The sequence below is a fragment of the Ovis canadensis genome, chromosome 3 (assembly GCF_042477335.2).
Source record: "Ovis canadensis isolate MfBH-ARS-UI-01 breed Bighorn chromosome 3, ARS-UI_OviCan_v2, whole genome shotgun sequence".
Classification (NCBI taxonomy): domain Eukaryota; kingdom Metazoa; phylum Chordata; class Mammalia; order Artiodactyla; family Bovidae; genus Ovis; species Ovis canadensis.
Window position 1 is genome coordinate 62782472 of NC_091247.1, and position 15585 is coordinate 62798056.

General features: G+C 44.0%; 2 pseudogenes; both read right to left on the minus strand.

Moving 5' to 3' along the window:
* Positions 1–618: 618 nt before the first annotated feature.
* On the minus strand, positions 619–2128 carry LOC138438122 (transcriptional enhancer factor TEF-4 pseudogene; annotated as a pseudogene).
* An 8957-nt stretch (positions 2129–11085) lies between these two features.
* On the minus strand, positions 11086–12081 carry LOC138436914 (glyceraldehyde-3-phosphate dehydrogenase pseudogene; annotated as a pseudogene).
* Positions 12082–15585: the final 3504 nt, after the last annotated feature.

A 15585-nucleotide genomic window follows, 5' to 3' on the forward strand; every position in this document is an offset into this window, starting at 1 on the left:
CACCACCTACAGTGATTTTGGAGCCCCCCAAAATAAAGTCTGCCACTGTTTCCCTATCTATTTGCCATGAAGTGATGGGACCAGATGCTATGATCTTCGTTTTCTGAATGTTGAGCTTTAAGCCAACTTTTTCACTCTCCTCTTTCACTTTCATCAAGAGGCTTTTTAGTTTCTGCCATAAGGGTGGTGTCATCTGCATATCTGAGGTTATTGATATTTCTCCTGGGGATCTTTTTTTTTTTTTTTTGGTAAAATAGCTTTATCCTCTGTCAAAACACAAACCAACACATTTGAGGCGGGGGGAGAGGGGGGCAGGAGGAGAGAGAGGAGAGGGAGGCAACACAGTCTAGCCCCACGGCACATTTAGAAGAGGGCATGAGATTAAAAAGCCTCACCCCACTGCTTGCCCAGCTGAGAAAAAGTCACGACCCTAATACCCACTTATAAATATCTCGTTATATTAAAAAAATAATAATATATTTCCAGGGCCCACCTGACTCTGCCCCTGCACAGAAAGGGTTAACCTTCAGTATTCGATATCAGGGTTCCTGTGGTAAGAAGAGGGAGATTGAGAACAGGGAGGTGTGGAAAAACAGGGAGGGATGAGACCATGTGTCACTGGGGCCCTCCAGAACATCCAGAACAAAGAAAAGGTAGGGCACCTGTCAGAGACAGAAACCAGTGCTATCCCAGGGGTTGTCTCACTCCTGTCCTCAGTGCCTAATGCTCTGGGGTGATCTGTCCTTTCAGACACCCCTGTGAGGTTCCAAAATCAGGATCCATCTTCCCCTCTCAGTCCCAGCCCATTCCACTCACCACCCAGCTTTTAGAGTCCTAATAGGGAGCAGTCCCCTCCCCATGTAAGAAACATGGGGAAAGCTGGAGGTGCTGCCTGGGAGGAGAGGGTATTCTGGAGGGTGAGCCACTTTTGGGGTCCCCCTTCAGTCCCTGACCAGGCAATAAATGTGGTGCTGGGCCGCCCGCTCACTGGTGGAGACTTCAAAGACGTAGGCAGTGCAGAGCAACAGTTCCTGGGTGTCTCTGTTTGTCACCACCTGCAGGATGGTGTTCTCCAGGACGCTGTTCATCATATAACGCTCAGGCAGCTGCCGCAATTTGTGCAGAAAATTCACCAGGTACTCAAACATGGGTGAGCGCAGCAGGCGGTACATGAAACTTCCGTCCTCCAGCTGGGCACGCTCCGTCCAGAATTTGACCAGAAAGAAGGCATGGGGGTGCCCATGATCATACAGCTCCCGCAGACCCCTCTTTTTCTCGGGGAATTTGTCGTAGATCTGCCGGACGTCCACACTCTCGAGGGGAGGCGCTCCAGGGCTGGGGCAGTGCTGGCTGATGTGTACAAACAGGTGCCTCTGGTAAGAATCAGTTGCATCTGGTGGTTCCACAAAGGCCGAGAACTCCACCAGCGGCAACCAAGCAGTGCCCAGAGCCCGAGCCTGCCAGGCTGGGGGTGATGGGGCAGGTGGGGGCAAAGTGGGAGGTAAGAGGGCTTTGGGGGGCTCATACCCTGGGAGGTCAGTAGATGGAGGAGTCCGTGACAAGGAGAACGGTGTCTGCGAGAATGGCTTCACATCAGGAACATTCCAAGGGGGCCCAGAACTCCCCAACCAAAACTGGAAAAGCTCCGAGGTCTGAGGACCAGCGGGACCCAGTTTGGCCTGCAGGAAAGGTGCTGAGATGAGCTGGAAGGAGGACATGGTGGCCATTGTCTGGACAGCCTTGTCCTTGGAAACCTGGTCCACATTCAGGGCCTTGAGCTGGGACTGGATTTCCCTCGATTTCCTTCGGGCCAAAACCTGGATGTGACTACAGATCTGTTTGTGAGTTTGGGTCTTTCCTGTTCTCAGCTTGATGTAGCAGGTAATCAGTTCATTCCGATCATACATCTTGCCTTCATCAGACAGGATGATTTTCCGCCCACAGGGCGGGTAGATGGCCAGGGCCTCCTGGAAGCTCTGCTCGATGTCTGGACTCCAGACACCTTCTGCGTCTGGGCCCCCATCGCCCCCCACCCCCTCACTGCCATCGGTGCCCTCCTTGCTTCCTTCCTCACTTCCTGTCCAGCCGTTGCCATCGACCAGAGGGGTCCAGTGTGGGGTTCCCCCATCTGGGCCTCCTGGCCTGGGGCTGGGGAGCTGTTGTCCCAGCAATCTTAATTCCAGCTTGTGCTTCTTCCAGCCCAGCGTTTCTCATGATGTACTCTGCACATAAGTTAAATAAGCAGGGTGACAATATATAGCCTTGACGTACTCCTTTTCCTATTTGGAACCAGTCTGTTGTTCCATGTCCAGTTCTAACTGTTGCTTCCTGACCTGCATACAGATTTCTCAAGAGGCAGGTCAGGTGGTCTGGTATTCCCATCTCTTTCAGAATTTTCCACAGTTTCTTGTGATCCACACAGTCAAAGGCTTTGGCACAGTCAATAAAACAGAAATAGATGTTTTTCTGGAACTCTCTTGCTTATTTGATGATCCAGCAGATGTTGGCAATTTGACTCTGGTTCCTCTGCCTTTTCTAAAACCAACTTGAACATCCGGAAGTTCACGGTTCACGTATTGCTGAAGCCTGGCTTGGAGAATTTTGAGCATTACTTTACTAGTGTGTGAGATGAGTGCAATTGTGTGGTAGTTTGAGCATTCTTTTGCATTGCCTTTCTTTGGGACTGGAATGAAAACTGACCTTTTCCAATGCTGTGGCTACTGCTGAGTTTTCCAAATTTGCTGGCATATTGCATGCAGCACTTTCCCAGCATCATCTTTCAGGACTTGGAATAGCTCCACTGGAATTCCATCACCTCCACTAGCTTTGTTCGTAGTGATGCTTTCTAACGCCCACTTGACTTCACATTCCAGAATGTCTGGCTCTAGATGAGTGATCACACCATCGTGATCATCTTGCTTGTGAAGATCTTTTTTGTACAGTTCTGTATATTCTTGCCACCTCTTCTTAATATCTTCTGCTTCTGTTAGGTCCATACCATTTCTGTCCTTTATCGAGCCCATTTTTGCATGAACTCTTCCCTTGGTATCTCTAATTTTCTTGAAGAGATCTCTAGTCTTTCCCATTCTGTTGTTTTCTTCTATTTCTTTGCATTGATCTTTGAGGAAGGCTTTCTTATCTCTCCTTGCTATTCTTTGAAACTCTGCATTCAGATGCTTATATATTTCCTTTTCTCCTTGGCTTTTCACTTCTCTTCTTTTCATAGCTATTTGTAAGGCCTCCCCAGACAGACATTTTGCTTTTTTGCATTCTTTTCCACGGGGATGGTCTTGATCCCTGTCTCCTGTACAACGTCACGAACCTCCATCCATAGTTCATCAGGCACTCTGTCTATCAGATCTAGTCCCTTAAATCTATTTCTCACTTCCACTGTATAATCATAAGGGGTTTGATTTAGGTCATACCTGAATGGTCTAGTGGTTTTCCCTACTTTCTTCAATTTAAGTCTGAATTTGCCAATAAGGAGCTCATGATCTGAGCCACAGTCAGCTCTCAGTCTTGTTTTTGCTGACTGTATAGACCTTCTCCATCTTTGGCTGCAAAGAATATAATCAATCTGATTTCGGTGTTGACCATCTGGTGATGTCCATGTGTAGAGTCTTCTCTTGTGTTGTTGGAAGAGGGTGTTTGCTATGACCAGTGCGTTCTCTTGGCAAAACTCTATTAGCCTTTGCCCTGCTTCATTTCATATTCCAAGGCCAAATTTGCCTATTACCCCAGGTGTTTCTTGACTTCCTACTTTTGCATTCCAGTCCCCTATAATGAAAAGGACATCTTTTTTTCCCCAATGTGGGTGTTTAAACCCTAATGTATAATCTTCAAAGAATGTTATTTTGATGAGGAGAGTATTTGATGTCTTTGTTTGGTTTTGCTCATTCAAATTTTGGATTTTCTTTCTTAAATTCAAGAACTGTTTTATTTAAGAGCCTGATAAGTGCTGAGCTGGGCTCTAGGAACTTAGCAAAGAACCAGTAGGGCAAGTTGTTCCTGGACAATTGTAATATGTGTCTGGTGCAGACAGAGGCCCAGGAATTCTGTTTCTCTTACAACATAGGTCAAGTACTGGAAGAGCTTTCTACAGAGTGAAAAAGGCATGCACAGAGCTAAAAAGGAATGGAAAACCCCCATCAGGAGGTGGTCTATCAAAGAACACAGCCAGGATGGGGAGTGACAGTAGATGAATGTGGAAGAGAATGGTGACCAGTCTACCAAGAAAGAATTAAGAACTTGTCAACCACAGATTGCAGTTGCCATGGGTGCTCTGGCTTCCTAGGCAGCACTAGTGCTAAAGAATCCACCTACCAATGCAGGAGACTCAAGAAATGCGGGTTCAGTTCCTGGGTCGGGAAGATCCCCTGGAGAAGAAAATGGCAACCCACTCCAGTATTCTTTCTTGGATAATCCCATGGACAGAGGAGCCTGGCGACTATAGTCTTTGGGGGTCACAAAGAGTTGGACATGACTGACTGACTAAGCACACACACACAAACACACATACCTGGGTGCTTGCCATTTACTTCTACAAGGATTAAATCATTTTTTGCTGCTGACTTTCAACATCCCCTGAAGGAGTTCAGGGTGAGGAGCAGAAATGAGGCAATCTGTGCCCCAGGAAAACTGACAGGACAGGTCTTTAGATAGTTAGATATTCTCAGGAGCTGATTTTTGTGAGCCCAATTCTTGCATCTCCTCCTATCTGGAACACTAAAATCCTTCATGGTGACACTGTTCCTCAGGACTAGCAAAAGCTTCACAAGACTAATAGAAACCTTCTGGAAAAATAATGTGTTTGATTGCATGTATTCCCTGTTCACAAAAAATCATATATACTGACCTTTCCCCTGCTGCCTCTTTGGGGCAGTTTCTCAGAGCTCTCTGAGGTGCTGTCTCCTGGCTGCAGTCCTCATTTTACTGCAGATAAAACTTGCAACTCTCACATTGTGCATTTAAGTTGACAAGCTACAGAGAACAGTGGGCTGGCATTGGCAAGAACTAGTGACCAAGAGCTGATAGGGTACAGATGAGTGGGTGAAGTAAAGAGGCAACTTCCAGGCCTCTGGCTGGACACACTGGTGACCAGTGGATGACCAGAATCCAGAGCACCTTCTGGGGATGCTCTTTCAAGTGTGATCTGGGGACTGGCATTATTAACATGAACTGAGAGTTTGTTGCAAATGGGAACTTTACAGCCCTATTTGACCTACTGAATCGGAATCTGAATTTTAACAAGATCCCAGATAATTCAAATGTGCATTAGAATTTCAAAAGCACTGATCTCTAGACCACTGACTGTGTATAAGAATGACTGGTTATTAGACTGTGGAGCTTTTTAATTAGAAACACCTGGAGAGCTTTAAAACACAATATAAGGCCCCCAGACCCCTGCTCCCACAAATGTTTATTTAGTTGGTCTGTGGTGGGGCTTGGAGAAGGCAATGGCACCCCACTCCAGTACTCTTGCCTGGAAAATCCCATGGACGGAGGAGCCTGGTAGGCTGCAGTCCTTGGGGTCGCTAAGAGTTGGACACGACTGAGTGACTTCACTTTCACTTTCATGCATTGGAGAAGGAAACGGCAACCCACTCCAGTGTTCTTGCCTGGAGAATCCCAGGGATGGGGAACCCTGGTGGGCTGCTGTCTCTGGGGTCGCACAGAGTCGGACATGACTGAAGCAACTTAGCAGCAGCAGCAGCAGCAGTGGTGGGGCTCCAAAATCAGTGTTTTAAAAATGCTTTTCAGATGATCTAATACAGTCAGAGTTAAAAACCACTGTTCTAGACTTATTCAAATGCTATTTCATTTAACCTTGAAGGACACCTCTTCAGAAAGAAAAGAACACCTGTGTGTAAATGACAATGTAAAGACCAATTATCTCACCCTTGTACAGAGGCAACGGGTCTGCTGGAAAGGTCCCTTGTTTCCTAAACTAATCAAGGAATCAGATTCTTGCCTCATATGGCCTCTGAAGTACTGTTCCAAACTTGGGGCCTCAGGCCTCTCAGGCTTCAGTTACTTATCTGTAAAACACACACATGACTAACTCTATATTTCACACCTTGGCCTGAAAGGTGCCATGATCAGAGCTCTTTCTAACTTGCTAGCTTTATCAGCACGCAAAAGGAAAAGTGATGTTCAGAGGTGGGTTTTCCTGATAAAACACTCTGTGCAGCTGCCATTCATAAGCACCAGAGATCAGAGAATTATGTGCTGAGCAAGGGCAACACACATAAGTGATGCTCAGTAAATGTGTACTAAATGTATAAATAAATATATGAGTGAATAAATATCATTCATAATGGTGGCATAGACATTCCATGAATTGGCCTTAACCCAGAGCATATTCACTTGCTTCCTAATCTAGAGGAAGGACTCTGGAATTTGGAAGCACTTTGACCCATAAACCTAGCTTAGGATTTAAAACTACTCCCTGGTGGCTCAGCAGTAAAGAATCCACCGGCCAACGCAGGAGATGCAGATTCAATCCCTGGGTGGGGAAGATCCCCTGAAGAAAGAAAAGGCAACCCACTCCAGTATTCTTGCCTGGGAAGTCCCATGGAAAGAGGAGCCTTGTGGACTACAGTCCATGGGGTCGCAAAGAGTCAGACACAACTTAGCAACTAAAAAACAACAAAAATAAAACCTTTGTTGAATGCTTAGTACACACCAGGCATTGAGCTAAATGCTCTGCTTAGGATAACCTCATTTCATTATAATGAAGAAGATACTATTGAACTTCTACAGCCCAATTAGTTTCAGGAATCATAGATATAAAGGGATGAGGGCAGCCCCTAGGGCAGCATCCAGGGCAGCCCCTGCCTCTGGTTGTGCAACTGGGCATATGTGGCCAGAGAGCCCTTTTGGGGGTCTTAGGGGTCCCTCTTCAAAGAGAATGCTTCCGTAGAGACCAACCTGAGGGAAGGGCTTTGGAGTGACTGCTCCAGGGCCCCATAAGAACTGATGCTCCCAGAAGCTATCTCAAGAGATCTCTGGACTATATAGTTAAGCCTTGGATAGCGACTCTTCAAAGCTACCCACTTCGTGGTTGCACCTGTTTGCACTTACTGTCTTGCTTACTTACAAAAGCCAAACCCTGCCACAGTTCTTTTCACATATATTTTTCCTAACCCTCACAGCATCCTGACATGTGAAGTACTCTTGTTTTCATGTTTTATAAATGAGAAAACTGAGATGTCATTAAATGAAGATTTGTTTGTCCCTGCAATCCAAGTTTCTCAAGTGGTACAATTGACCACCACCATTGTTCTCATCGATCACCACCCTTTTACCCCCACACCACCATTTTGATAGAAACAAGAGTTCTTATTTCAGATCTCATTCACTTGTCACAGTTACACTTCATCAAAATTCTCTGTCCCCCTTTTCCCCATATGTAAAATAAGTTGTCCTTGATTGCCCTTTTACCAAGACACTATGCATGGCTCGGGGCTTCCTCTGTGGCTCAGCAGCTAAGAATCCACCTACAACGCAGGAGACGTAAGAGGTGCAGGTTCGATCCCTGGGTCAGGAAGATCTCCTAGAGGAGGGCATGGCAACCCACTCCAGTATTCTTGCCTGGACAGAGGAGCCTGGTAGGTTACAGTCCATAGGGTCACAAAGAGTCAGACATGACTGAAGCGACTCAGCAAGCAAGCAAGCAATACATGGCTCGATTCTCCATAACCTGAGATGAGGAGAGAGAAACTATAGACTGTGATGAGAAACCAAACATATTGGGGAGATTTATCCCAGGATGAGAGGGTTCAGTACTTCATTAATAGCACAACTATCATAAAAGAGGGAATCCTCTGTTTTCCATGTCTGTGCATGCGTGCTTAGTTGCTTCAGATGTGTCCTACTCTGTGACCCCATGGACTGTAGCTGATCAGGCTCCTCTGTCCATGGGATTCTCCAGGCAAGAATACTGGAGTGGGTTGTCACGCCCTCCTCCAGCAGATCTTCCCAATGCAGGGATTGAATCTGTGTCTCTTATGTCTCCTGCACTGGCAGGCAGGTTCTTTACCACTAGTGCCATCTGGCATTCTGTATAATTCAAGACTTTAGACTGAATGTGAGGAGGGGCTATTAAGTCCCTATCCTAGACTATGGCAGATACTCAGTGGCCATCTTATGAAGCTACTCCCCTGGTTATGGGACTGCTGGGCTGGCATTATGGCTCAGTTAAATAGGAACACAATTTGGGGTTGAGAGCCATAGGATGAGCCAGGTAGGAGCAGAAGCAGGAGGGAGTCCATACTCACAGACATGGCCTGTGGCTCCAGTTATAGGCAGGGGTGGGGAATTAGAAGAGGAAAAGTGTTCATCCTGGGAAACCAGAATCTGAAGTAACTACTTCATGCATGGGTCCAGGCCCAGAGCTGCAAACTAAACTCTGACTGTAAGCACTCTTGCTTACAAGTGTAAGCTTGTAAGCTTACAAGCTTGTAAGCCCAAGTGTCAACAAGCTTAGGCCTCCCTGCAGAGTATGCTAGGCTCCCAAGGTGCTGGTGGTAAAAGCAGGGCTCCACCACCCTGCACACTGGTGTCCTGGTTAGCAGCAGGACATCTTGACCCATGGAAGAGGTCCAGTCCCATGGGCTTCCCAGTGGCGCTAGTGGTAAAGAACACGGCTGCCAATGCAGGAGACGTAAGAAATGAAGGTTCAAAGACAATCTCTTTAACAAGTGGTGCTGGGAAAACTCATCAACCTCTTGTAAAAGAATGAAACTAGAACACTTTCTAACACCATACACAAAAATAAACTCAAAACAGATTAAAGATCTACACATAAGACCAGAAACTATAAAACTCCTAGAGGAGAACATAGGCAAAACACTCTCCAGCATAAACCACAGCAGGATCCTCTATGACCCACCCCCCAGAGTATTGGAAATAAAAGCAAAAATAAACAAATGGGGCCTAATTAAAATTAAAAGCTTCTGCACAACAAACGAAACTATAAGCAAGGTGAAAAGACAGCCTTCAGAATGGGAGAAAATAATAGCAAATGAAGCAACAGACAAAGAATTAATCTCAAAAATATACAAGCAACTCCTGCAGCTCAATTTCAGAAAAATAAAAGACCCAATCAAAAAAATGGGCCAAAGAACTAAACAGACGTTTCTCCGAAGAAGACATACAGATGGCTAACAAACACATAAAAAGATGCTCAACATCACTCATTATTAGAGAAATGCAAATCAAAACCACAATGAGGTACCATTTCATGCCAGTCAGAATGGCTGCTATCTAAAAGTCTACAAGCAGTAAATGCTGGAGAGGGTGTGGAGAAAAGGGAACCCTCTTATACCGTTGGTGGGAATGCAAACTAGTACAGCCACTATGGAGAACAGTGTGGAGATTCCTTAAAAAACTGGAAATAGAACTTCCATATGACCCAGCAATCCCACTCTTGAGCATACACATGGAGGAAACCAGAATTGAAAGAGGCACGTGTACCCCAATGTTCATCGCAGCACTGTTTATAATAGCCAGGACATGGAAACAACCTAGATGTCCATCAGCAGATAAGTGGATAAGAAAGCTGTGATACATATACACAACAGAGTATTGCTCAGCCATTAAAAAGAAAACATTTGAATCCGTTCTAATGAGGTGGATGAAACTGGAGCCTATTATACAGAGTGAAGTAAGCCAGAAAGAAAAACACCAATACAGTATACTAATGCATATATATGGAATTTAGAAAGATGGTAACGATAACCCTGTATGCAAGACAGCAAAAGAGACACAGATGTATAGAACAGTCTTTTGGGCTCTGTGGAAGAGGGAGAGGGTGGGATGATTTGGGAGAATGGCATTGAAACATGTAAATTATCATATGTGAAATGAATTGCAGTCCAGGTTCAATGCATGATACACCGTGCTCGGGGCTGGTGCACTGGGATGACCCAGAGGGATGGGATGAGGAAGGAGGTGGGCGGGGGGTTCAGGATGGGAAACACATGTACACCCCTGGTAGATTCATGTCAATGTATGGCAAAACCAATACAATATTGCAAAGTAATTAACCTCCAATTAAACTAAATAAATTAATATTAAAAAAAAAGAAATGAGGATTCAATACCTGGGTTGGGAAGATCCTCAGGAGAAAGAAACAGCAACCCACTCCAGTATTCTTGCCTAGAGAATCCCATGAATAGAGGAGCCTGGCAGGCTATAGTCCATAGGGTTGCAAAGAGTCAGATATGACTGAAGTGACTTAACACAGTTCTCAGAGCCCCTTTTTTTAACACCAAAGAGAAGTGGTAGTTTTAACCCTCAGTCAGTGGAGACTGTAGCATTTCTTCAGCAACACTATGTCATGTTGCTGGGATTTAGTAGGAGATTCCAAGTCCACATCATTGTGGAGCCCTGTCAATCAACTTAAACAAGGACCCCAGACACATTTTTGCTGCTTCCACTTCCCCAACTCTCATCTGTGTTTGCATGACTGCAATTTGATGATATTACACAAAGCTCATTGTGGCAAACCTTTACTGATACTGGTTTTTGCCTCAAACAAAAATATGACCTCAAACTTATTCCATTTTACTGATGAGGAAATTAAGGCACAGTTCCCAAAAGGGGACAATGAAACTAAGGTGAGACCTTCAGGTCCCTATCATTTTACCCCCAAATGATGTAGGTAAGATACTGCACTATGCTTGCAGTGAAATAGGTCCAGCCATGTCCTCACTCAAAATCATCTGGCCTCTGTAGCCTACTTACCAATGTGGTTCAACTTATCTGCCATTTCCTGGAGACTACCTGCCTCACAAAGAATTTTCCTAGACACCAGAGGCATGTTACACTCACTCCTAACCTGGAGAATATTTTATTTTATTATTTATTTATTTGGGGGGGGTATAGGGTACTTTTATTGATGGTACAGGACAAGGCAGCTCCCTAAGCCCCTCCCCTTCCTCAGGGCCTTGGGGATGGAAAACGTGTGGAGGTTGGGAGATTCCTAGCATGGTGGAGGATCGAGGTGGGGTAAGGACTCCCCAGCAGCTGAGGAACTCTCTCTTCTCTTGTGCTCCTGCTGGGTCTGGGGGTCTGGGGGCACTACTTCTTGGAGGCCATGTGGACCATGAGGTCTACCACCCTGTTGCTCTAGTCAAATTCATTGTGGTACCAGGAAATGAACTTGACAAAGTGGTCATTGAGGGCAATGCCAGCCCTAGCATCAAAGGTAGAAGAGTGAGTGTTGCTGTTGAAGTTGCAGGAGACAACCTGGTCCTCAGTGTAGCCTAGAATGCCCTTGAGGGGGGCCCTCTGATGCCTGCTTCACCTTCTTGATCTCATCATACTTGGCAGGTCTCTCCAGGCGGCAGGTCAGATCCACAACAGACACTTTGGGGGTGGGGATGCAGAAGGCCATGCCAGTGAGCTTCCCATTGTGCTCAGGGATGACCTTGCCCATGGCCTTGGCAGTGCCAGTAGAAGCAGGGATGATGTTCTGGGCAGCCCCTCAGCCATCACGCCACAGCTTCCCAGCGGGGCCATCCATGGTCTTCTGGGTGCAGTGATGGCGTGGACTGTGGTCATGAGTCCCTCCACAATGCCGAAGGGGTCATGGATGCCCTTGGTCAGGGGGGCCAAGCAGTTGGTGGTGCAGGAGGCATTGCTGACAATCTTGAGGGTGTTATACTTCTCGTGGTTCACGCCCATCACAAACATGGGGGCATGGGCAGAAGGCGCAGAGATGATGACCCTCTTGGTGCCACCCTTCAAGTGAGCCCCAGCCTTCTCCATGGTAGTGAAGACCCCAGTGGACTCCACCATGTACTCAACACCAGCATCACCCCACTTGATTTTGGCAGGATCTTGCTCCTGGAAGATGGTGATGGCCTTTCCATTGATGATGAGCATCCTGTTCACCACCTTGACTGTGCCGTAGAACTTGCCATGGGTGGAATCATACTGGAACACGTAGACCATGTAGTGAAGGTAAAATAAGGGGTCATTGATGGCAACAATGTCCACTTTGCCAGAATTAAAAGCAGCCCTGGTGACCAGGTGCCTGATGTGGCCGAATCCGTTCACTCTGGCCTTCACCATCTTGTCTCAGGGATGTGGCTGGCACAGCATGGAAGTTGCGGCTGTCTGTTGAATGGGCAGGAGCAGAGAAATAGAGAATATTTTAAAATTGCAAGCTGGGCTCCAAACCAATTGAATCAGAATCTCTAGGGGTGGAGCCCATTTTTTCAACCTCTGCAGGTAATTAAAATGTACAGTTAGGATTAAGAAGCACTTCTGTTGGAAAGGCACCATCAAGAAAAGGAAAATATCAAAATCTCTCTCTTGACTGAAGCATGTTAAGATAACACCAAACTAACAAAAATCCCTGGACTTATCTCAGTCTTGAGCAGGTGAGGCCATCAACACATGCTGAAGAGTAGGAAATCTTGTTCTGTCCTAAGAAAGTACAAATGATCGAAACCAGAATTCTTGTCCTTTCTTTTGTGACACTGCTATTTGCAAGAAGCAGTCATACATCAAGCACTTATAATTTCAGAAGTAGTAAATGGTCTCTAAGAGTCAGAGCAAGACAGTAATGTAAACATGTAAAGGCAAGACAAAAGAAATTGCCCCACAACTTTTGTTGTTCAGTCACTCAGTCCTGTCCAACTCTTTGCAACCCCATGGACTGCTGCACACCAGGCTTCCCTGTTCTTCACCATCTCCCGGAACTTGGTCAAACTCATGTCCATTGTGTCAGTGATGCCATCCAACCATCTCATCCCGTCATCCTCATGACCTTATGAGAGGCTAATGGATGTGCAGACAGACATCAATGTCTGTCAATGGGGATTTTATACAGCAACAGTCACCATTAATGATGTCACATTAGGAAAATCAGGAAGCTGAGAATTTTTTAAAATGTTCTACCCTATAGTCTTTTCATATTTATTAATCTTAACATAAGTAAGATTGTTTAAATAATCTTGTTTAATATTTAACATTGTGTAAAATATTAAGGATGCAAGACAATTTCTTTCTCTTTGTTTCTTGCTTCCTTTTTTTCTTCTTTTTTAAAAAATCCACCTTCTCACTTTTACCTTTACATTCCCTGGAAAACTAATAAAACTAATAAAGTTTCTGTTAAGGCCCATGGATAGTCATTAACCAGGTGGCATTTAAATTCACCTCATAACTTCCCACTGAAACGATGCTAGTCATGATATTTAGTTGGTGCAAAAATAATCGCGGTTTTGCATTGTTGACAGTTGCTGTTTGATATTGAGTTACATTCTTAAATAAATGTGGCTATATTATACATCATTTTAATGTGCATTTCTCATTTTATGTTTTTTTGTTAACGACTTATTACTTGCTTATTACCTGCTGTTTATTTTACATTTATTTTAGATTAGGGAAATGATGTTAGACAAAAAAGTAAATTTGAGAGATTTTCTTACTTGAGTTCAAAATGGATCTTAAAGAAGCAGAGACAACTCACAATATCAACGATACATTTGGCCCAGGAACTGCTAACAAACATATACTGCAGTGGTGGTTCAAGAAGTTTTCAAAGGAGACAAGAGCTTGCTGGCCATTGGAAGCTGACAATGACCAATTGAGAAGATTACTGAAGCTGATCCTCTTATGAGAAGTTGCCAAAGAACTCAATGTCGGCACTTCTGTGGTTGTGCAGCATTTGAAGCAAATTGGAAAGGTGAAAAAGCTCGATAAGTGGGTACCTTATGAGCTGACTGAAAATCAAAAAAAATCGTTGTTTTGAAGTTTCATCTTTATCTATCAGATTATGACGTGCGATGGAAAGGGGATTTTATACAACAACTGGAGACAACCAGCTCAGTGGTTGGACTGAGAAGTCCCAAAGTGCTTCCCAAAGCCACACTTGCACTAAAAAAAGCCATGGTCACTGTATGGTGATCTGCTGCCCGTTTGATCCACTACAGCTTTCTGAATCCCAGCAAAACCATTACATCTGAGAAGTATGCTCAGCAAATTGATGAGATGCACTGAAAACTGCAATGCCTGAAGCCAACATGGGTCAACAGAATGGGCCCAATTCTTCTCATGACAACACCCAACTGCATGTCACACAACCAGCACTTCAAAAGTTAAATGACATGAATCCACCACAGGTGTACATGCGATCTCAAACATGATTCATGTTAATGTATGGCAAAACCAATACAGTATTGTAAAGTAAAATAAAGTAAAAATAAAAATAAAAGTTAAATGAATTGGGCTACTACGTTTTGCCTCATCCAGTATATTCACTTGACCTCTCACCAACCAACTACCAGTTCTTCAACATCTTGACACCTTTTTGCAAGGAAAACACTTCCACAACCAACAGCATGCAGAAAATGCTTTCCAAGAGTTCATCAAATCTGAGGTATGGATTTTTATGATACAGGAATAAACAAATTTATTTCTTATTGGCAAAAAGGTGGTAATTGTAATGGTTCCTATTTTGTTTAATAAAGATATATTTGAGCCTAGTTATAATGATTTAAAATTCATGGTCTGAAACCGCAATTACTTTATCACCAAGCTTAATAGTATTAGTTGCTAATACCTCTTAGACACCAAAGGTTGAAGAATGCAGCACCACTTACAGCCAGACCTTTCATCAACTTTTTCACCTTTGATCACCAAATAAGTTAATATTGACAGTTATGCCCTCCCTAGTTTCCAGAGACAGATAACCAAATTAATGGTCTCTGGTCTTTTCTTCATTTTCAGAAAGTGAAGTTTTACCTGTACCGAGAAATATAAGGAGATGCTGGATGCACTAGTCAAAAAAATTTCATAAAACTGAAAAGCAGAGAGAACTTAAGCCACACAGCTAAGCGCCAATCCCCTCAACTGGCCTCCCAGTGTTCTAATTATTTCCTCCATCTTTCTTAAAATGTTATGCACTTAAAATAGATGAAATAATGAGGAACAAGCATCCACTAAGGATGTCTTTATTCTATTGCAAAGTGGAAGTTTATCGCTCATTGAATTATTTCCCCATGGGCCCAGTCAGAAGAGTAGAAATCTAAGTCCTCTCAGCTCAACCACCATATCTTGCTTGAGGTAACAGAGAAGAAATCAAAATATTTCTCTAGCCAGTTTCTGCTGCCCAATACAATATTACTTTTGATTACTGATGGGTTTTAAATCAAAATATATTCACCAGTGAAACTATAAATATAGCTGAGTATAAATTTTGCTTTTCTTTTATTCCCTCTATTTTCCATGGGGCAATTCTCATCCTTTGACTGAGACCTTTACTTTTTTCATCAAAGCTAACAGGCTAAATAAGCATGAACAGAATTTTAATAAATCAGTCATACAAAACACTCTCTTTCTAATGAATAGGAAGTCACTGTGCAACTGAGAGGTTTTAATTATAAGAAATGAGACAATGGAAACAGGAAACATGCCAAGTAAAATTTCTAATAAATAGTTGTGCTTTAAGAAAGTGAGAGCTATACCTCTATCCACAACATATATGACCCTAAATGTTGTCTATAAGATAAATGTCTTTCTTATATTGAAAATGTCATTGACATTTCAATTTTGAGACAGTCTGCTACACTT